Raw genomic sequence first — 22,761 nt, 5'->3', positions numbered from 1 at the left:
GCTAGCAAAGGGATAATTCAAGCCGTTAAGCAGCTTTCCAGTCTGATACTGTTTCAAAAGCTTGCATTGTTATTTGCATCAACAGGAGCCGGTCCAGTAAAAGGTATCACCTTACTCATTTTGTATGATAATTATACCCTATAATATCAGTGATGCATATAAACCGACACTTGAGAAAATCTTTGGCTCGCTTTGATGGAACATGATAATTATGGGGGGAAATACACTAGAACCAAGTATCGTGTAATAAAGACAAACACCCTTGAAAAAAGTTTAATACTAAATCCCAGCAGCCCTTTCTCAGAGCTGATTTGCATAACTATCCTGCAGCAAAGTATGTCCCAATAGCTACCACTACGGGGATGTTCATTTCTGCAAAATTGGATGTTTGTTTTAATAAATGCATTTTTAAAAAACGATTGGCTCCCTCCAGTGTTATTGAACAGTGTTATGAAGACTCCATGCTCCTAGAATAATAAAGTCTATTTGAAAAGGGTGGTACCAGAGTTAGATCTGGAAATTATTTTTACCCGCTTTGCAGTAGCTAAACTCTCTGTCAACTAATAGGAAGAATCAAACCCCACATCCTATTGGGAAACAGTATCAGAAGGAACTGGAAATTGATATTTATGATAAAAGTTTACTTACATTGCAATCCAAAGCAGGTCTACTCAGGTCTTCTCTATGGGGCTTACTCTAAGGAAATTGTTCTTAGGACCGCACTATTATTTCACAAAAACTAAATATACAACTGATAATATATTTGAGAGCTTTGTAGAAAGAGGGTCAATGTTCATCTTGTTTTTGAGCAATAAATTTCAGGATAAAGTCGTGTGCCTGTGTATTCTTTGGTTGATTATACTTGAAAGAGGCTGTTTCTAGCTATTGTTGTATTCTTGTGTTGTGGTTTTTAAAAAATAAATAAAAAGTATACTGCAAAAATAATAAAATCTACACAATACATTTCAATAAATCTATGGAACAGCAGCATGGTTAATTTTGATTCTGATTTTCAGTAGTGTCTGAAAATGGGTTCAAGCTCACATTTGGGGCAGATGAAGGAGAAGGAAAGGGGTATGCTGCACAACAAAAGTGTGTTTTCCTGGTGGTTGACGGCCAAGCCTTGTGCCTCCGCCATATTGTCTGTGTGGGGCCAGTGAGGGAGAGAGGCGGAAGGCAGGTGGGTGCTGGGACTGCAGCGGCCTCAGTTGGAAAATTCCGAGTTCTCTCCGAGGTCCACCCACCCCACCTCCCACGTTTTGCACTGACATTGAAAGTGACACGGAAGTCAGATCCTTAACCTAGCTTGGCCTGACAATCTGTCTGGCATGTCGGGACTAGTGCCAAGCAGGGCCAGAGTTCACACAGACGTTAATACACACAGACCCTGCCAATCCTGGGATTATGACTCAAATGTGGTTGAATGGGGAAATCAAGATAATTACCAACTAGTCCAGAAACTGGGCTGAGGCAAATACAGTAAAGTCTTCGATGCCATCAGCATCATGAATAATGAAAAAGTAGTTGTTAAAATTTTGAAGCCTGTGAAAAAGAAGAAAACCAAGCATGAAATTAAAATATTGGAGAACTTGTGAGGCAGTCCGAATATCATCACCTTGACCGATACAGTGAAAGACCCGGTGTCTTGGACTCCAGCCTTGTTTTTTGAACATGTAAACAACACAGATTACAAGCAATTGTACCAAACATTAACAGACTATGACATTTGGTTCTATGTGTATGAAAATTTGAAGGCCCTGGACTATTGTCACAGTATGGGGATGACCCCACAGTGTCATGATTGACCACAAGCACAGAAAGCTGAGGCTAATAGACTGGGGCTTGGTGAAATTCTACCATCCTGGCCAAGAGTACAACATTTGAGTCACTTCCAGATACTTCAAAGGCCCTGAGATTCTTGTAGATTATCAAATGAACAATTACTGTCTGGATATGTGGAGCTTGGGGGTGCATGCTAGCCAGCATGATCTTCTGGAAGAAGCCCTTTTTCCACGGCCACAACAATTATGATCAGTTGGTAAGAACAGTGAAGGTGCTGGGGATGGAAGACCTGTATGACTACATTGACAAATACAACTAAAAAGTACTGGGTTCAACGCATGGAGAACTCGGACTACGACATGCGTTCAGACGCATTTATTGTCCTTCCAAACAAAGATAACCAAATAGCCCTGCAAGGCCAACTATATACATACTCACCTGGCACACCCACAGTCCCATTGGAGGGTTAGTATTTCCCGCCATAGGTACTATTGGTGGATACTGGGTAGACCAGGATCCTGGGTCCCTTTTGTTTGGGGAAGCAAAGCTCCCTGCTGTAACTGTGGACCCCTGGTGGTGGTCCGCATACATAACACCCCTCCCCCCATAGTTCCGACCCCACCTATGTGACATAGTCCTGCAAATAGGCAGGGGGTCGGCACTCTCTGAGGGAACACTGGGGAGCTGGTACTGGGTCGTTGATGACGGCCTCCGGTTGACTGGCTGTGCCCTGAGGCTGGTGTGGCTGGTGTGGCAGTGGAAGTTTCTCTGGCTTGGTTGGTGCTGGCAATGGTTCGATTGGAGGGGCCTCCCCTGTGCTTGGGGGGTCGGGCTGAACCCTAGTATCTGGAATGTAAGCTCTGGGTCCTGCAGCCAATGAGGGTGGCTCTCCTGCCTCTGGAAGTTGTTGTCACCTAGGTTGGTTGAGGTGCTTCTTTAGGAGCCGGCAATCCTCACTCGAGACCTCGTATGACACTGGCCCTGTGACTTTGACAATCCTGCCCACAATCCAGGGGACCCCTGTTCCATAATTCCTGATGAACACTGGGTCCCCTGGGAAGAACCCACGTGGAACATTGCGATGTTCAACCAGCCTCTTTGATTTTGGCGCCCGGTCTGGGTGTAGCCGATCCAACAATGTTGTGGGGCACCGGTCCATCAACAGTTCTGCAGGGCTGTGGCCAGTTTCAATGTTGGGTGTTGTCCTCTGGGTCAGAAGGAAGTGGGCCAGCCGGAACTCCCAGTCTCCATCCGTGATCCAGCTGAGGGCTTCCTTTGCTGTGCGCACCATCCTCTCCGCCTAGCCATTGGTCGCGGGGTGGAAAGGTGCCGATCTTATGTGCCGGATCAGGTTCCTCTGGAGAAAGTCCTGGAACTCTGCTGATGTGAAGGCTGTCCCATTGTCGGAGACTATTGTGCCCGGCAGCCCATGGGTTGCGAAGATCCAGCGGAGGGACCGGATGACGGCCTTCGTGGAGGTGGTGGACACGGGGCTGATCTCCAACCACTTGGAATAAGAGTCAACAGTCCCCACCCGTGGGGAGGGCGGGATAAAAATGTCAAAAATAAATAAATAAAAACAACAGTCCCTGGAATGGCCCGGCAAAATCAATGTAAAGCCGGGACTATGGTTTGCGAGTTGACTCCCAAAGCTGGGTGGGTGCACTTGGCAGGTTCGGTCAGACTTACCGGCAGGTCTGGCACCTCTGTACCCATGACTCAATCTCGGCATCAATCCCCGGCCACCACACATAGCTCCGGGCCAGGGCCTTCATTCTTACTATGCCTGGATGCACTTTGTGGAGTGCCTTGAGGACCCATTGTCTCAGGGCACTGGGGACCACAACCCTTTCCCCCCACAACCCTTCCCCCCTTTGAGGGCCGATAATCCATCCTTGCAGATGACAAAAGCTGCGAACTCTGGGTCCAGGAAGGCCACGGGCCAACCCCTCACCACCCAGTCCAAGACCTGGGAGAGGACGGGGTCGCGGGTTGAGTGGGCAGCGATGTCTGCAGCCTGTACAGGAGGTTCCAGGAGGCCCTCAAGCATCAGGACCCTAGGGGGAGGAGCAGGATCAGCATCAGTGGATGGCAGCGGCAGCCGGCTCAGGGCATCAGCATGCCCCATCGCTTTGCCCCGGCGATGTTCCAGGTGGTAATTGTAGCCCGCCAGGAATAGGGACAAGCAGAGGACACAGGGTGATAACACTTGGGGTGTCTGTTTGTTAGCAGTGAAGAGACCGAGGAGCGGCTTATGGTCTGTTACTACGGTGAAGGGGTGGCTGTAAACGAAGTTGTGAAACTTCTTCACACCTGCCACTATTGCCAAACCCTCCCAGTCAATTTGCACGTAATTGCGCTCGGTGGCCATCAATATCCTAGAGTAATAGGCCACTGGAATCTCCTGGCCATCGGGAAGGACGTGGCCCTGGACAGTGCCAATGCCATAGGGGGAGGCGTCGCATGCCAGGACTACCGGCAGTGACTCGTCAAAGTGAGCCAGTACCTCGTTGGAAATTAAGAGTGCCTTGACCCCCCCTCAGGCGCCAGGACCAGGGTGCCAACTTGTCCAGAAGGCAGTGGAGGGGCTCCGCAACAGCAGCCTTGTGTGGCAGAAAGGCGTGGTAGAAATTTATGAGTCCTAAAAACACCTGGAGCTCTGGCTTGCAGGTGGGTACATGGGCCTCCATGATGGCTTTCACTTTGTCTCTCACTGGATGGAGGCCGGATGCATCGACCCTGAAGCCCAAGAAGTCAATCTCTGGCACCCTAAGGAGGCATTTCTCCCATTTGACTTTAAGCCCGGCCGAATCAAAACAGTGCAGGACAGCACGGAGGCGAGAGGCAAAATCATCTGGGGTAGCTGCGGCGATGAGGATATCATCAAAAAACAGCATCACTCCCAGGATCCCTTTCAACAGAAAATCCATCAGCTGTTGGAAAATCCCTGGGGCCACACTCACCCCGAACTGTAACCGATTAACCCTAAAGGCCACACGATGTGTGACGATGGTCTGGGCCATGGTCATGGCCTTGTCCACTGGCAGCTATCAGTAAGCCTGAGCCAGATCTAACTTGCCAAAAATCTTAGCACCTGCTAGGGAAGCTAGGACATGGCTTATGACCAGGACGGGGTAGGAATGATTGTGGAGGACCTTGTTCAATGTACATTTGTAGTCTGCGCAGATGCAGATGTTGCCATTGGGCTTAATGGGGGTTACAATGGGGGTTTGCCAAATGGCGTGTGACACTGGTTCGAGGACTCCTTGTGCCACTAAGTGGTCTAGCTCTGCATCAATCTTGGTTCTCAAAGCGAGCGGAGTAGTGTGGAACCACATGTGGATGGGGGCCACCGCAGGGTCTAGTTGCAGTGAAACCGGGGGGCCCTTGTAACATCCCAGAGCTCCATCAAAACCCCCAGGAAACTCCCCACAAACCTCTGCGAAGTTTAATGGTGCACATTTGTTCACTCCCCCAATAGTGATGCCCAGTGGTGCAAACCAGGCCCGCCCCAACAGACTAACCAAGTTCCCTTCTACTACAACCAAATCCAGAAAACCCTCGAACCCCCTGGTACCACACCCAGAAAGTCCCCATGCCCCGAATCGGAACTGCGTTCCTCTGAAAGTCCACAAGGCTCAGGGGCAACGACCACATGTGGGGCCCCCCATTGGGACGGAGTCTGTTCAGCATCTCCACCAAGATGATGGATGCCGCTGATTCTGAGTCCACTTCCATCAAGCAGGGGAACCCCTCAATCTGGACTTGAACTTGGATCTTAGGGGCGTTAGACATGTTGGGGAGGCAGAGTACCTGTAGGGAAGGCTGGCTGGTGAGGTAGTAGAGGTCGTCTTTTCCCTCGGCTGTCTCGTAGGTTGCGGATGGTTGGCAGCATGGCTGCGGCTGGGGTGGGTGGATCTGCAGACGTGGGCGAGGTGTCCCTGTTTCCCGCATGTGTGGCAGTTAGCATCCTGGAACCTGCATGACTTGCACTTGTGCGCCTCTCCACAGCTGGCGCATGGGGAACGTCCAGTAGGCTTATCGGGGTGTCCAGAGGCTCCAGCGGATCCCGTTGTCTTCCGGTGATGGGGTTTGTGATGAGACGGACATTGTCCTCGTCTGAGGTTTCAGGCACTGATTCAGAGAGCACAATATGGGACGCTGTCGGTGGTTGGTCGTGGTGGTAGGCCTCGTGTGCGATGACGAGCTGGAGGGCCTCATTGAGTTTGATGTCGGACGTGCCGATCATCTTTCTGTGAAGCTTCACGTCACTGATTCCCCAGGCAAACTGTGTTAAGAGGTTCTCTTCTACCTTCGAGAAGTCGCACTCCCCAGCATGCTGGGGAGCAGCACCCCCATCAGCAGCACCAACATGTTGTCAGGGATTTCTTCAGTGCCAACCTCTTCACCTCTCGGGCCTCTATCTGCCAACACCCTGGGTATGCCAGTTCCAGCAGCCACAGGAGCTCAGCACTAGATGACCACCACCTGTCTCCCAGGTTGGAGGACCCAGCTCTACCCCTTACCCCAGACAGGAGCCACTCACACCCTGTGCTGGGAGGGGAAGGGTGGGGATATGGAATGCTTTGGCGGAATGATGTCTGAACAGTTGCTTGTGGATTTATAGTAGTTCAGTAATTAAAAAGAGTGTAGGCCATTCCCACCCTTTTTCTACTTGAACTTTTTGAAATTTGGGGGAATCCCTGAGAGAACCCACAGAGGGAGTGCTTTGTGGATGATTCTTCCTCATTCTGCTCACCACATCCTGTTTCACCTGAGATGAAGCATCAGGGCCTCTCTTTTTGCCAACTCAGGGCCCCTCTCCACTGGTTCTTGCCCACTGAGGAGGGGAGGGGGTAGGGAAGAAGTCATTGTACTCCTTTTCCCCCATTGGGGTCTGCCAGATATAGGCAGCAATATTGGGAGGGAGAAGTTCTTAAGTACTCATCAGTTTTAATGCCTTTACATTCTGCATTGTAATGTAGCCAATGGGTATATTGGGAGGAAATGTCACTTGCAGAGAGAGTTTCCTGGAAAAAAAGTAAACAGGCCTGCCCATTGGGAATTTCTTGTTGAGAAAATTGGGTCTCCTCCTGAAGGCCACGTGAATCACCAATTATGTGATTGCACGTGGTCTCCAAAGTCTCCAAGTTACTAATGCGTTTAGAGGGAAGGCTAACCACTACCTCCATGGAAGGTGTTCCAGCACAGGCGCAAGGCTATATATTCCAATAAGTGGCTCACAGCCCCCTTCCACAAGAGCCCACTTATTTCCCTTGGCTAGGAATTCTGGAAAGGAACATGTCACTAAAAAGAAATTTAAGCTCCTGGCTATTTGTCTCCACCCAAACTGGACCACCCAAACTGATTGGGGGACCACCCAAACTGCCCTCCTCCATATGCCATGTGATAAGAGATGCCCTCATGTGTTAGATCTTGTTTTTTTAAAAAGCATGATTGTAAATAGACACAGAAGAAAAAAAGTGAGCAGTCTGTGACTCTTTTTTTGGGGGGGGGGGAGACAGTAGAGCTGCCAGAGATACTAATTGTGGAGAACATCTGCTTACCCCACATGTATATAGTCATTCTTGTCCTTCCTTTGCCGAATGATCCAATGTTGGAATTCCTTGATGTATAAACTGTTTCTTTTTTAATTTTTTAAAAAGTATATTTTCCAGTAGCATCAGGATAGTCTTGTCATTACTGTGTGCGTTGAAATCTCCTAGGAGCAAGTGGTAAATAGTTTCCCACAGGCTGAAGAGATCTGATGGTACTTGAAGAGGGAAATTGATCCTTTGTGAGAGGTGGCTTAGAAGAATCTAGGAGACAAGTTTGAGAGATATTTGATGGAGGGTGGGTATATGTGGCTTACAGCTCTTTGTTGACGGAAAGAAACATAGGGCGATTTCGCACTAGAGCTGCCTCGCGGTTGCGCCGCCGTTTGCCCCGACACAAATATGTCAGTTTCACACCCGAAGCTGCGGGGCTGCATTTTGACTCACGGCTTCACCCAATTTCCCCCGCAGTTTCGTGATCCTGGTTTTTGAGGATCACGAAACTGTGGAGGAAATCGGGCAAAGCCACGGGTCAAATGCAGCCCCGGAGCCTCGGGTGTGAAATTGACAAATAGTGTCGGGGCAAACGGCGGCATAACCACGAGGCAGCTCTAGTGCGAAATCGCCCATAGAGTTGGATCCAGATTCCCCCTTCCCACTACAGACCCCCATATGATTCTTCAGGATCCCCTATCTCCCAGGATCAGTAGTTTATGGATATCAGTGGGATACAGCGAGAGGGGGCAGACAGCAAAATTCCAGCCTGCTGATGGAAAATGCAGTCTGGATCCATCCCCAAAATGTGACAAAAATATGGAACCAGAAATCTGGTAATTTTAAGCTTGCCCTGCCTGTTTCTTAATTCACTATCATAGCATGAGCATTTACCGCTCATTTTCTTTCTCTTTTGCTCAATAGTTATCAGACAATTGTGTCACAACTATAAGGGTTTGGGTTTTTTTGGTAGTCAATGGCTTTAATGACAATTTAAACATTTTTTAAAAAAAATGGAACTGGCAGTATTGGGGTACTGCTTCACCTACAAAAATGCTAAACTTAGTCCATGTTATGGACTAGGAATGGGTTGAGGTAAAGTTCTTAATAGCAAGAAAAGTCTTAAAAGAAGTAATAAAAGGAGATGGTTTAGTTTCTAGAGGAACTAATTTCTCTACATGCTCTAGTAAAAAGTTGTTGTTAGTCCAAGAGCTGGGGGAGATAGAACAGTTCTGGGGGGGTGAGCGTAACTTGAGACTTTGTGCAGCTAAGTAAATTACACATCTATTCCAGTACATTATTAGCTCACCCATTATTTTCTTGCCCAGAAGGTGGCATATATGATTCTCCCTTTCCTGAATTATCCTCACAAGAACCCTACTGAGGTAGATTAGGCTGAAAGAGTGTAACGGTCCCAAGGTTACCCAGCAGGTTTCATGGCTGAGTAAGGATTCAGATCTGTATCTTCCAGATCCTACTCCAGTGCTCTAACCACTACACCACAGTGGCTCATCTGCTCTAGAATGATTGGTGTAGAATAAGGAGCTAGTAGATCAATGATTTGGGGACTTTGATAACATTCTATGAGTTATAATGATCTTCAGGGGGGGCAGTCCTGTGGCGTAGTGGTAGAGCATCTTTTTGGCATGCAGAAGGTCCCAGGCTCAATCCCTGGCATCTCCAGATAAAAGGAACGAGTAGTAGATATGTAAAAGATCTCCGCCTAGGACCCTGGAGAGCTGCTGCCAATCAGTATAGACAGTACTGACTTTGATGGACCAATGGTCTGGTTCAGTATATCTGTGGGACCAGTTCCTTGATGCTCTGCATATGCTCAAAGGCTGTTCTTAAAGGTATTCTATGACAAAGAGCCAAGCCTTGGAATGGAAAAGGAAGGCTTTACTCCTTTATGTGCTGGCGACCCTAGACTAAAATGAATCCTTAAATATAATTCTATAAAATCATAGGTAACATGGAAAGTGGTGTGGTGAGAATGATTCTCACAGGAATTGTCTCTCCATTTATGAGATTTATTGTAGTCTCTCTCTGCCTCCTTTTCAATTCTGTAATAAGGGCTCTTTAGTTAGGTAGGAGCTCCTCTTCAGAATCAGGCCAATATTATATGATCTAAAGGATGAATTCCTCCCTCACGCCCTCCCTCCTCCTCTTGGATTATATCTGTGAATAAATTTCCTCGCCAACTTAAGTGTTTTCAGGATCAACCACTTAGCCTGTACGTGTTCCATGACAGGGACCTTGCCTTCATACCGGTCTCTAATGCACCCAGCACAATATTAGTGCTATAATAAATAACAATCTCTTAGCATTAGGTGGGCATCTCTCTCACAATCAATTTCCTGATGTTGCAGAATGGCGGGCCTCAGTGGACTTTGATCCTTCCGAGATTTTATGTTTCTATCATAAGAGAATCATAGCACATAAGCACATTTTTTACTAACGCAATAAGTAAGATGCCAATATATATTGCCCTGACATAAAATGAATATTAAAAAGGGTGGAAAACTGTTTGGAGACCAGGAGGTAGGAAAGAATAGCCACTGTGTAGCTTGACAATCAGGGCCATGCAAGGAAAGGAGTGTGTGTGTGTGTGTTAACCCTTTCCCCCCTCTTGGAGTTTCACTAGCTGAAACTGGCATATATTCCCACCTCTATGTAACACAATATGTTAGCCTTCAAAGGGGGGGGAAGATTGGCATCCCATCTCATGTCTGTCTTCTTCCATTTAAAGACAACGAACAGCAATGGGGTGAGTTCAATTAGAAAAAGGAAAAAAAGATGACCACCCCCATCTTCAAGGACATATAACCACAGAGGAACGGGAGTGGTTTCAGTCAGCAAAAGTGCACTGCAGAAAAAAGCGAAGCACCTTTTTTCTCATCTGCAGGTACATACCTGAATTAGGCCCTATGGAGACCTCCAGTAGTATACTGAACATGCTAGGAAGTTCTGATCATTTCCCCCCCAGAGACTCCTGACAAGACCCTTATTTTTATATTCAGAAACTTTGATGCATGCATGCAGTCACCTCTGCCACTGGAAGTAGCCAATCTTCATTTCCATTCCCATTCATGAAATGACTTTTTGCAATGAAATGAATGGGGATGACTGACCATGCAAGCAAGATTTCTGGACAGGAGCCATGTAATTCATTTCAGCACAAATTCAGTGACTATTAAAACATGCAACCAAATAAATAGCTACTGAATGTGCACATACAGTGCAAAGATTTTGTTTAGTTATAAGATTCTGACAATGCAGCTGTCTTTATAAACTTATACAGTAAAGTGCATGCGTTGCAAGTCTAAGATCCCCTGTTGAACCCCCAGTAAGTCCAATTACAAAGATCCACAGATGAATGTCTGGGAATGACTAGTCCCTAAGATGTTATAGAGATCAGGCAGATGAAACAACATTGCGCTAAGTTTGATCATTGGTCTGCCTCAGTAATCCATAATATTGTACACCAAAGTACCTTTTTTGTTGTTGTTCAGTCACACAGTCGAGTCCGACTCTTCGCAACCCCATGGACCAGATCACGCCAGGCCTTCCTGTCTTCTGCTGTCCTCTGAAGTTGGCTCAATTTCATGTTCATTGCATCTATGACACTGTCTAACCATCTCATCCTTTGCCGTCCCCTTCTTCTTTGACCTTCAGTTTTTCCCAGCATCAGGGTCTTCTCCAGTGAGTGCTCCCTTCTCATTTGGTGGCGAAAGTATTTGAGCTTCAGTTTCATTATCTGGCCTTCCAGGGAACAGTCAGGGTTGATTTCTTTTAGAATTGACTGATTTGATCTTCTAGCAGTCCAAGGGACTCTCAAGAGTCTTCTCCAGCACCGTAGTTCAAAAGAATCTATTCTTCGGCGCTCGGCCTTCCTTATAGTTCAACTCTTGCAGCCATACATGACTACTGTTGGCAGGGTGATGAGTATAAATGACTTGGCAACCCTAGATGCACCACCAAATTAACTGGCAGCAGGCACTTTGGTGCATTTAATTATATTTATATTTATTTATTATTGAGATTTATATCCCACCCCATCCAGTAATTCAGCTCGGGGCGGCTTACAAAGGTTAAAATATAAATACAACAGCAGCATAATAAACAATATATCTGATATAAAATTTGGTGCTAAAATTATTTACATAAAATCCAAGATGGACGACGTCCCACACTGGCGGCCAAGTTCTTCGTAGCAGGAGCTCCAGGAAGAGTGTTTTCCAGATCTATTGGGCGGCAACTCCCCCAACATGGGGTAGGTAGTTAGGATATCATTGATGGAACAGTTACGGGGAGAGGCGGTCCCTTAGGTAGGCCGGACCCTGGCCATTCAGGGCTTTAAAGGTAAGCACCAGCACTTTGAAACGAATCCGGTATGCTATAGGCAGCCAGTGCAGCGCATGCAGCACCGGTCGGATGTGGTCTCGCCTGGAGAGACCCATCAACAACCTCGCCGCAGCATTCTGCACTAGCTGCAGCTTCCGGATTTGCAACAAAGGCAGCCCCAAGTAGAGAGCGTTACAGTAGTCCAGCCTTGAGGTGACCGTCGCATGGATCACAGTGGCCAGGTCTTCCTGGCCGAGATAGGGAGCCAACTGCCTGGCCAGCCGTAGATGGTAAAAGGCTGACTTGGCAGTGGCAGCTACCTGGGCCTCCATCGACAAAGAGGAGTCCAGAAGCACACCCAAACTCCTAACCTCCTGCGCAGGCACCAATGGTGTCCCGCCAAAGGTCGGGAGAGGGTGTCCCAGCTCTCGGCCGATCCGACTCAGGCCCAGGACCTCCGTCTTTGCCGGTGCATTGATACAGGATTGCCTGCTGCCTGGCATCTGGCAACCCTACTTGCCAGTGTAGTACCTGGGCCAGATTATTGCGGTATTTCAAATCTTGTAAATAAATAAATAAATAAATGATAAGATTTGCTCTCCAATTTTCCCAATGTCAACCCATTGCTCTCCTTCCTATCACTGTGTATCATTTGAGGCCTTCTCATTGTGTTAATGTGGCACTTGCCTTGGGTCCACGTTGGCTGATAAATATTTTAAATTTTAATTAATTTATTTAAAATATTTATATCCTGCTTTATCTTCTTAGACTCTAGCAAGGCAACAAAGTAAAAAAATAGTTACAAGGACACAAAAATAACATTATAGTCCATGATAAAAACAGCACATGTTAAAGACGCACAGATTAAAATGCAGCCAGGTCCACTAAAAGAGTTTGCCTCCACCAGATGTCCTCTGAAATAAAACTGTCTCACATGCCTTCCTGAATGCAGTCTATAGATGAATGTGTCTGTTTTGGTAGCCATTCCAGAGGACTGGACCTACCATAGAGAAACCCTGTGACCTAACTGTTGCTGTGCAGATAATCCTAAAAATGTCTGGAAAACATAGGGTTGCCAGGTCCCGCCTGGTCACCAGAAGGGGATGGGGGGGGGGGGGGGTTGCCTGTTGCCTGATCCAGGTTGGGAAACTCCAGGTAATTTGGGGATGAAGCCTGGGGAGGATATGGACCTCTGTGGGATACATTGCCATAGAGTCTGCAGTCCAAAGTATCCATTTTCTCCAGGGGAACTGATCTCTGTGGTCTGGAAATGAGCTGTAATTCTGGGGGATCCCCAGGTCCCACCTGGAGGCTGGCATCCCTAGAAGAACAGTCAGTCACAGTTCTCTCAGCCTAAAAAATAAACCTAGCTCACCACAAAAACAGCTAGAGTTTCAGGCTGCCAGACAATCTTCGGAGCTCCTGGCTATGCTACACCCACTGCCATATGATAAACATAGCTGGTGTATGGGGATATACTGGTAGGTGTGGTCTGTAAGTATGAAGGCTGAAGCCATGAAGGGTTTTTAAAATAATAACTAGCACTTTGCATTTGGAAACAAATAAGTAACCAATACAATTGATTTAACACTGGCATTCAATGTTCCAAGAGGCTGGTTCCAGATTTAAGTCCCGCTGATGCATTTTGTAGCAATAGAAGTTTTCAAAGGCAGCCCCACATACAATGCCTTACAGTAGTCTGATCAAAAATATTGAAATAATGTGATAAAATTTCAAATACTTTAACCAATCTGGTGCAAGAGCTCATTAGTATGGGGATATTAAATTAAGAGTGGTGATATACAGGAGAGTGTAAGTGTATGAGAACAGAGCAGGAACACTATGAATACTTGGAAAATTTGTCATTGGAGAGCTATGGACATTTCCAACACAGCTAAACTTCATTTGAACTTGAATGGGTGCAGGATGACATTGTGCCCAGTCAACATTAAAAATTAATCGTGATGCATGCACAGTGTGAACAAGCATCCTGAACTGTTGGTGAGCACCAGTGTCTGGAATGCTTGATGTCAAATCCCAGGATAGCTATTAATTGTTCTTCTTTCAAGTAAAGCAGTGATAACAATACACTATTTAACTCCATCCTGACCAAGCCACTATTTTCTACCATATTTTATGTGAATAGTTGTTACAATATTAATAACATTGGTTTAACACAACTGGAGAAGAATAATATCTATTTTCAGTGTCATTCAGGAGCCCAAACTTAAAGCAAAACTGAAAGTTATTCAAAATTGGCAATCTTTGGGACAAGATAGGATCTTAAGGTCTTGATCAGGAAAATCTGATTTAGAGTTCTAATGAGCTCGAAAGCTTACACAATGTTATTTGCCACTTTGGTGGGTCCTAATAAAAACAACTTTATTTTGTTTATTGGATTATTCATGGGTTATCTGTGGCCTAACATGACTGTTTACAACTTCTGGGGAAACTCCCAACCTTTTGTAATTGCCTGCCCCATAGCAGCCATTTTTGTTAGTTCTGTCTCTCATGGCAGCCATTTTGTGGTTCTACCCATTAGTCTTTCTCAAAATTCCCCAAGTGCCCACAGGATCATCAATGCTGGTGACCCCTGGGTTGGTGCTTCTTCTTTCAGTGTCTACTTTCCTTCAATCTCATGAATGAGGTCTAGGAAGCTAACAGAACTCATGACAACTGCCTATATTCTAAAACTGAACAAAGATGTGCATTTATTTTTAAGTAATGGGAAAAATTCTTCTCTGCCTGACTTGAAGGAGGAAGTTCAACATTTTACTATTGTTTATTCTTAAATAACTAATCATCCCTCCTTGATCTTTCAAAAGTTCCTGGCATTTCACTGGTTTACACATTGATTGAATACTGTTCCCAGAACTGCAGGTGGCATGGTGCCAAATGCTGTGATAATCAGTTGTAAGATTTATTCCAGTTGAGAAGTATTATAAACATAAGGATTCATAAGGTTCAGTGTTGAAGATGAATACTAATGCTTTCCTTGAGATGGGTGAAAATTCTTTAAAAAAATATCTATGAGCTAGCAATACAAGGCAATGCTACTCTTAACAGTCTCATTCTGCAGATAGAATTCATTTTGAAAGACAACCTCATTAAGACTGGTTTGATATATGCATTAATAATTATCAGAGGTTTTCACAAATTAAAATACAGCTTTACGGTGACATAGGCAGTATTTTTTAAAGGACTTTAAGAAAATCCATGGATTAAATACTCTGCACTGGATCATCAGATATATTTTCAGCAATATAATATATTATTATTCTTATAGACTGATTAAAGAAAAAAGATGCAAGGGAAGATGAAGAGATTCAGAAGCGGCAGCAGGTAGGTGAATTCAGTGAACCTGAATGAGCTGAATGAGCTGAAGAACATGCTACACATTTGGGGAAATGTGCAATAAAATAAAAACCAACAACTCAGGAATAGATCTGTGATACATTCTGTCAGTAGTACAGGTACTTTACGTGACTACATCCCAAATGTAATCTCTGGTCTTCTGTTTAGAGGATTTCAGGTAGAAGAGCTTAGAAAAACCTATTCCAACCAGCAGTATCAATTTTTAACCAATAGTTAATTTTTAACCAACCTCCATTCAGTCCATCAGTATTCTTACCATCTCAGACCTTTCCCCCTCTCACACTGATGTGGTGCTATCTAGAAGGATGAACAAGTCAACCGGATGACTCAAATCATTCCTCTCTACAGATGTTATGAGAATAGTGTAGGACCAGACAACAGGGAAGCATTTCCCATACTGCTTTTAGTAGCATATGAACTGGATCTTAACTAGATGTGACCTAACAGAGCAAAGCAAAAATAAGAGGCTGAAGATTCTGTAAACTCCTTGGAAAAGCTGGACCTGCTCAGGAGATGCAGATCTCTCAACACAACAGTCTATGTACTCTCTACCAATATGTTAGTTAAGACTAGCTCTTAGATATAGGGTTACCTCCAGGTGGGGCCAGGAGTTCTCCTGGAATATCAACTGATCTACTGAGGCCCTGTCCATGCGAGGCATTTTGGGCCGGGAGGGGGACAGAACGGGGGCAGAGCAAACGGGCGCGATCCCACGGCAACATCTGGGAATCGTTGCCTGGCCGTCCCTGATCCGTCCCTACCGGCGAAAATGCGCAGTAAAAAAGAACCACCTAAAAATAAATATAAGACAGTGTCTTATTTTCGGGGAAACATGGTAAAAGATGTATATACTTAAAGATATAAAAATGTGAAGGAATATGGAATTAAACCTGGTTCTCCAGATTAGAGCTCTTAACCACTACACCATGCAGGCTTACTTCACAGCTGCCCTTGTTGTAGATACCTGCTTCTTGATCATAAGTGCCTCTGTCATCAGACTTTGCTGGACAAAGCAAGCCTCCCAACATAACAGCCAGGAAGCAGTCTGCCAGAAGGTCAAAGCATCACATAGTAAGGATAATCCAAAAGAACATCTTTATTGGCTGGGGTCAAAAGCCAAGCTATCCATCAAGGAGGCTGGACCACAGAATGCAGGGAAATAGCTGACAGGCAGGCAGACTGGAGTGAAAGACAGAGAGAGAAGAGGGAACCAGACAGGCAAGGTCAAGCTTGCTGTTGTCCAGAAAGACTCCAGACCTGACCTATATTTATACTAGACCTGATCAGATATGATCAATGGTGTGCTAGATAGGCAATATCTTTGACCCTGGGAATAAAAATATCCCTGCTGTTTCTTTACTCTGTAACTATGAATGACTTTCAGTCCAGCTTAAGCCCAGAGGATTCTAACACGGTTAAGTGCTTGTTTCTCGGAGCAAATCAATCCATTTGGCACAGATGGGTCATCTGGCATTGACTTCTTAACTTGAAATCGTGGCTTTATTGCCTGTATAATGAATGTTACATTTTGTCTCCCTCTTGTCCTCCCCCATTTTATAAGGAACTGAGAAGACTACAGATTTCAAGTGTTGTTGTCTAACCTTTTAGAAACCTGTTGGGGATGATATGGGTCCAGAAGTAGACCAAAGGTATACTCCCATGTGATCAACTGTGTTTCCTTTTTCCATCCATAGATGGGCAGGTATATATGTGGTTTTGTATTTTGTTGCCAAAAATTATTGTTTATACTTCTGGCAAGGAACATTTCCCTGAACACAGCAACAAAGTGGGCTCAGCCGATGATGTTAGGGAAAATGCTGGGGAGGGAGTATGTGTGTGGAGGAATCCATGTTTCTCAGCTTTATTGATCTGGGATTGTTAACTGAAACACTTAAGTACTGTGTGATGCTTTTCGTTACTGAGCCTTGACGTGCCATCAATAGATGCAGCACACTGTACGACAGCCAAATTAAATTAATAAAATTCATTGATTGGATGACAATGAAAATGAAACATGGCATCATCACCCCTCTGCCTGTGAATGACCATAAAATGTATATATAAATAAATAAATTGGCTTTTTGGATTGCATTGGCTCCCAGATGTCTCATTTTCCAGTGTTTCCTCTTCTTGCTGACACCAATAAACTCTCACTCTGACACCAAACTCTCGGTTTGACAGAAACTATATTTTAAATATGTATCAAGATGTAAAATTAGGCATTCATAATGTTTCCATAATGTTTATGGCCCAATGCTATCTATAAGCATGCTGGATCAAATCTTGGTGTAGCAAGCCTTGGAGTAGTGAGTAGTATATGTTTCTCAGTTGTCACAACTGACTTACGGCAACCCCAGCAAGAGGCCTTCAAAGCAAGTGAGAATCAGAGGTGGCATCCCATTGCCTTCCTTTGCAGAGTCATCCTTGGTGGTGTTCCATCCAAATACCAACCCTGCTTAGCTTCTGAGATCTGATGAGATCAGCCTATACTATGCCGCCTTACCTCCCATGGTAAATAATGCCCCCCCAGCCCCCCCCCCCCACACAAAGCACATGTTTTGAAAATGCAAAAAAGTAGCAGTGCTTAGTTTCTATCCTTGGACAAAACCAAGAGAGAAATATGTTTGGCTCAGAAACAGGTATACCAAATGCCTACTGTTAGCAGTTGATCTCCTGCTGCAGTGCTCACATTTCCATCACCACTGATGTTCGTGCCATAGAACAAGACAAAGGGAGGGATGGTATCTAACCTGGAAGTCATCTCCCTTTCAGGAACCCCCCAATCTCTATGGTTTTGGGGGGGATTCCTAGAGTGACACCCAAAAGTGACATATTCTGAGGCAGATGCAACCCCTCCAAGGCCCCACCCCAGAAATCTCCTGGCGGATGTAGAAAGTGGCTGGCGACCCTATTCAGAAAACAACACCAAGACCTAAACCGTATACTACTAACAACTGCCTGGGATCCTGGTGTGGCTCACTCCATACATCACTCTGATAATATTTGGATTAAATAGAACACATGGGTGATATGAAGGTGTGGTTAATACCTTTGGCAGCAACACATGTCCCTGTCCAAGCCATACTCATGAAACTCATGTAGCCTTATGCAGAGCCACTTATATACACCATGTCACTTGAAATTTCACACATGATGTTTTAATTCATGGAGCAATCACTGTAAATCTAATCTATAAATTATGTCCAAGAAGAGTTGCCAACACCATCTTGGAAATCGCTGGAAACTTGAGGGTGATGCCTTGGAAGGGTGGATTTTGGTGAGGGAGGGAGGGAGCTCTGAGGAGACATGATGCCATAGAGTCCACTCTCCAAAGCTGCCATTTCCTACAAGGGAAGTGATCTCTATAGTCAAGTCCCTGCCACACGGCAGGGAAAAGGAGGGCTGATCTGCGGCTAATGTGAGCCGCACCAAAGTTGGAACGCCGCGGCGGGATCCCACAGATCCCCGGAGCCACGTCGCGTCGCTCCCCGGCACGATCAGATGCCGGGGAGGAAGAGTTGGATGGGAGGGGGAGGCTTCCGAACTGCGCATGCTCGAGCATGCGCAGTATGGCAGGGGGCTGGGATGCACCAGCGCAAAGATGCGCCCGCCGATCCCACGCCACGGCTTGCGGCGCTCCAAAGGATACAACCACCTAGGTACCGTGTTTCCCCGAAAATAAGACACTGTCTTTTATTTATTTTTTCTCAAGAAAACACACTAGGGCTTATACCACAAATGCATAGAAATCCTGCTAGGGCTTATTTTTGGGGTAGGTCTTATTTTCGGGGAAACAGGGTACTTTTCCAAGTATTTGAAGTGCTGTTACTTAGGGTGTTGTTAGGGAGCTGTTCCTGTTGGCAGCAGAGGATAGGACTCACAATAATGGGTTTAAGTTAAGGGCAGGAAGATACCGGCTGGATAGTAGGGAAAACCTTTTTTACAGTAAGAGTTATTCAATAGTGGAATCAGCTACCTAGGGAGGTGGTGAGCTCCCCCTCACTGGCAGTATTTAAGCAGCATCTGGACAAACACTTGAAAGGGATGCTCTAGACTGATCCTTCATTCAGCAGAGGTTGGACTAGATGGCCTGTATGGCCCCTTCCAAGTCTGTGATTCTATGATTCTAAGCCTGCTGGGTGACCGTGGGCCAGTTACAGTTCTCTCAGAACTCTCTCAGCCCCACCTATCTCACAAGGTGCCTGTGTGGGGAGAGGAAAGGAAGGGGATTGTAAGTTGCTTTGAGACTCCATAGGGTAGAGAAAAGCAGGATATAAAAACCTACTCTTCTTCTTCCTCTTTTTTCTCTGTCTAGGTACTCGTTTGATATGATCATTTGGATTCACTCTTGTTATCCTCAGTGAAACAGTAAAAAAAGAATGGATAGAAATAATTTAGGATCTGCAAGAGCTTAAATAATCTGCCTTGGCTGAGTTGTTGCTGCTGAAATGAAAATAGCTAGCTTTTGCTTTTCTTCTTCCCTTCCTGTTACCTACAAAGAAAATTCATAAGGCGTCCCATAACTCAGTTATAAGTACCTCCAGGAACCTGTTAATTATATGTTAGCGGGTCAGGAATGAAATAGCTCTGCTACCCTTTAGTCTAGAGTAACACACTATAATCGCTGGTCACTAAGAAACTCATTTCTTCATTAAGAGGCCAAAGAGCTGAAAGCCAAAGTTTGCTCTTTCATCAGAAATTGGGATCCTGGGGAATGGTGTAGGGGAGTTGTTATTATGTGAAGTGATGGAGAAAGTTAGTCAGCTTTCTCTTTCACTTTTTCCAAAGACCACTTGCAATTAGCAATTTCAATTGTTACATCCATACCTCAGTGTATTTTTACATGAATTTCTGAGGTAACAAAACACCATTTGTTGCTGAGGCTGAAGTAAAAATGGCACCCTCAGATCCATGTCTTTCAAAGCAGGACACAGGAAGGTTTTATCAAAAATGCAAGAAAAGTACATTAATGGCAGGGGGGATGCAGAACCCACAGGCTAGATCCGATATTGAAAATAAGCCAGGTGAGAAAAAAGTGGCTGAGGCAGAGGTGGGGGAGGGCAAAGTAGTAGCAGGTAGATGATTTCGTAGGCTTCAGTGTAAAGTGTACTCCATCCCCTGCTTCACACATGGTTGGGACAGAAGTGCATCTACACAGAAGTGTTCCACAGTCAAAACCAGTTTAGTCTTCCCGCCTTTTTTCTGCATAGAAGAAAATACCGGCCAGGAATGCTTGACTGATTCATAAATGAACTAGAATCAAGACAGATGAGTGTTTAAAAAACTGTTTTCAGACTGTTTTCATAAATCCTACCACGCAAAAAAAGCCAATTGCACATGCACATTTCCCCCATGTTTTTCTCCCCTCCCACATCTGCTGTTCACCATGTTCTTTAAATATGAAACATTTGAACATTTAATTATTTGCTTGAGGACAACCTAGTGAAGGTTTGTTTTAAGGAAATTGATATTTATGACTGGTGTATGAGGACCTCTTAGAACTGGTTGTTTTAAAAAGCTATTTTAACTTTTGGATTTACTGACTTGGTGAAGTCTAATGTTGATAACTCTGGGGGTAGAAAAACAACATGTGGTACTGGAAAGTGCCGTCAAGTCACAGCCGACTTACGGTGACCCTGTAGGGTTTTCAAAGCAAGAGACGAACAGAGGTGCTTTACCATTGCTCACCTCCCCATCATGAACCTGGAATTCCTTGTTGGTGTCCTATCCAAATACTAACCATGGCTGATCCTGCTTAGCTTCTGAGATCGGATGAGATCAGGCTACCCTGAGCCATCCAGGTCAGGGCAAAAACATATATTTGCTATTAATAATCTAAAATCAGCCCCAAAGTCTGTGAATGTTACTGAACAGGTAGAGAGGTGATCACAGACTGAGAAATGTATTTACCTCTTTAAGACCTCAGCCTACAAAACCCACGATCCTCCAGGGGAGATCAATTCAAATTTGTTAAGAGGATCATCTATCTGCGTGCTATTCCGGGGACTAACAAGATCTAGCTCATCATCTGTTTATTTGTATATTGGATAGAACACAGTAGTGGTTATTATTCAAACAATTGTGTCTATCTTATGATAAACTCACTGGTCTATTACTTGGCTTTTTATTAAATGACGAACAAAAATATATTAGTAGTACCGTTGTGAAGTTTGCCTTGCAGGCTGCAAGGGTAAGGGCCTGATATGTAAATTATAGTTTTATTGATTGCGCTTATGAACAATTTGTTTAATGGAGCTATTCTTTTTATGTGTAACTGATGCTGTACAGAATTTGTTTTACATTAAATTTTGGAAATTGCAACAGCCCTGGTGGCTAGTCAATAAAAGTTTTATCTAGAGCTATCTATATCTATATAAAACATTTATATTTCACAGTTAGTGACTTACAGATGCAAAATGTTTCCCTCTGTTCCTTATTGCTGTCTGAATTGCTGTTCATTAAAGGCAAAGGCATCTGGATCTGGAAGACACAGGTGTTCTTACACTGTTGCATGTGAACAGTAAGGGGTTGACCCACCCACTCCTTATCTGCCAGATTCTTTTTTAATATTTATGGCAAACACGAGAGGTATCTCAGGGTTGCAGGGCTTGATTATTGCTGTATTCTTGGCCCAAGATGCCTACTTGTTAGGGTCGCCAGACCCCCACCGGGGCAGAAGAACCCCACCTTTTGTGGGACACTTCCCTGCTGCCAGCCATCTGGCCGGCAGGGGAAAATCCCACCCCCAACTAGCCCAAAAAGCAATGTGCACGGACTTTAATCTGGGAGAACTGGGTTTGATTCCTCCACTTGCACCTGGCTGGATGACCTTGGGCAAGCCGTAGTTCTGATAAGAGCTGTTCTTGAAAAATAGTTCTCCAATGATTTCCAGCCCTTGTGATCCTTGTGATCCTTTTAGCAAAGTCTTGGAGCTAGAGGTGCAAGGAATCCGAAGTTGGAGCATCCTCCATAGATACCACCTAGACTCTTCTTGAAAACATTCACCTAAACTCTTCTTGAAAACATTCAGTTCAAACATGCTAAACATACAGTGCTGAAGAGCTGTGATCACTGGGGAGATGAGTCTCAGATCTCTTCCCCTTTTAAAAACACATGATCCTGCAACACATAGAAGCATCCAAGCAGAACCCCCTCTAGCTTAGGGTTGCCAACTTCCAGGTGGGGCCTGGAGATCTCCTGGAATTACAAGTGATCTCCAGACTACAGAGATCAGTTCCCCTGGACGAAATGGCTGCTTTGGAAGGTACACTCCATGGCTATACTCCACTGAGGTCCTTCCGCTCCCCCAAACCCTGCTCTCCCCAGGCGTCACTCTCAAATCTCCAGGAATTGCCCAGCCCAGGGTTGGCAACCCTAACCCACATAGAATTGCCAACTGGAGAAGAGTCTGTTTAAAATAAGGCTTAGATCTTCATTACACAAACAGTATGATATGAGTTGGATCTCAGGTGCCCTGACCCGACTTGCAGTCACATATATGACTAGGGACTCACCTTAAAAACTGCTCTGGGGGCAGTTTCTGCTGCAGAGCATGGCACAGTGGTAGCCCTGGATCACCCATTAAGCAGAATAAGTGCATGCTTAGGGCACCAAAGGAAGGGGGGCATCACAGATCTTCCCCTCCCCTAGCTATCATGCCCTTAACTCTTCATTGCCACACTCAACTTTAGTCAATTTTTTTTGGTAATTG

General features: G+C 45.2%; 1 pseudogene; it reads left to right on the top strand.

The window, feature by feature from the left end:
- Positions 1 to 1,328: 1,328 nt before the first annotated feature.
- Positions 1,329 to 2,101, top strand: LOC107113900 (annotated as a pseudogene).
- Positions 2,102 to 22,761: the final 20,660 nt, after the last annotated feature.

Source organism: Gekko japonicus, unplaced genomic scaffold (assembly GCF_001447785.1).
Source record: "Gekko japonicus isolate JY-2015 unplaced genomic scaffold, Gekko_japonicus_V1.1 scaffold514, whole genome shotgun sequence".
NCBI classification, from domain to species: Eukaryota; Metazoa; Chordata; class Lepidosauria; order Squamata; family Gekkonidae; genus Gekko; species Gekko japonicus.
The sequence above is the reverse complement of the archived record's forward strand: the minus strand, read 5'-3'. Positions and strand labels throughout refer to the sequence as shown.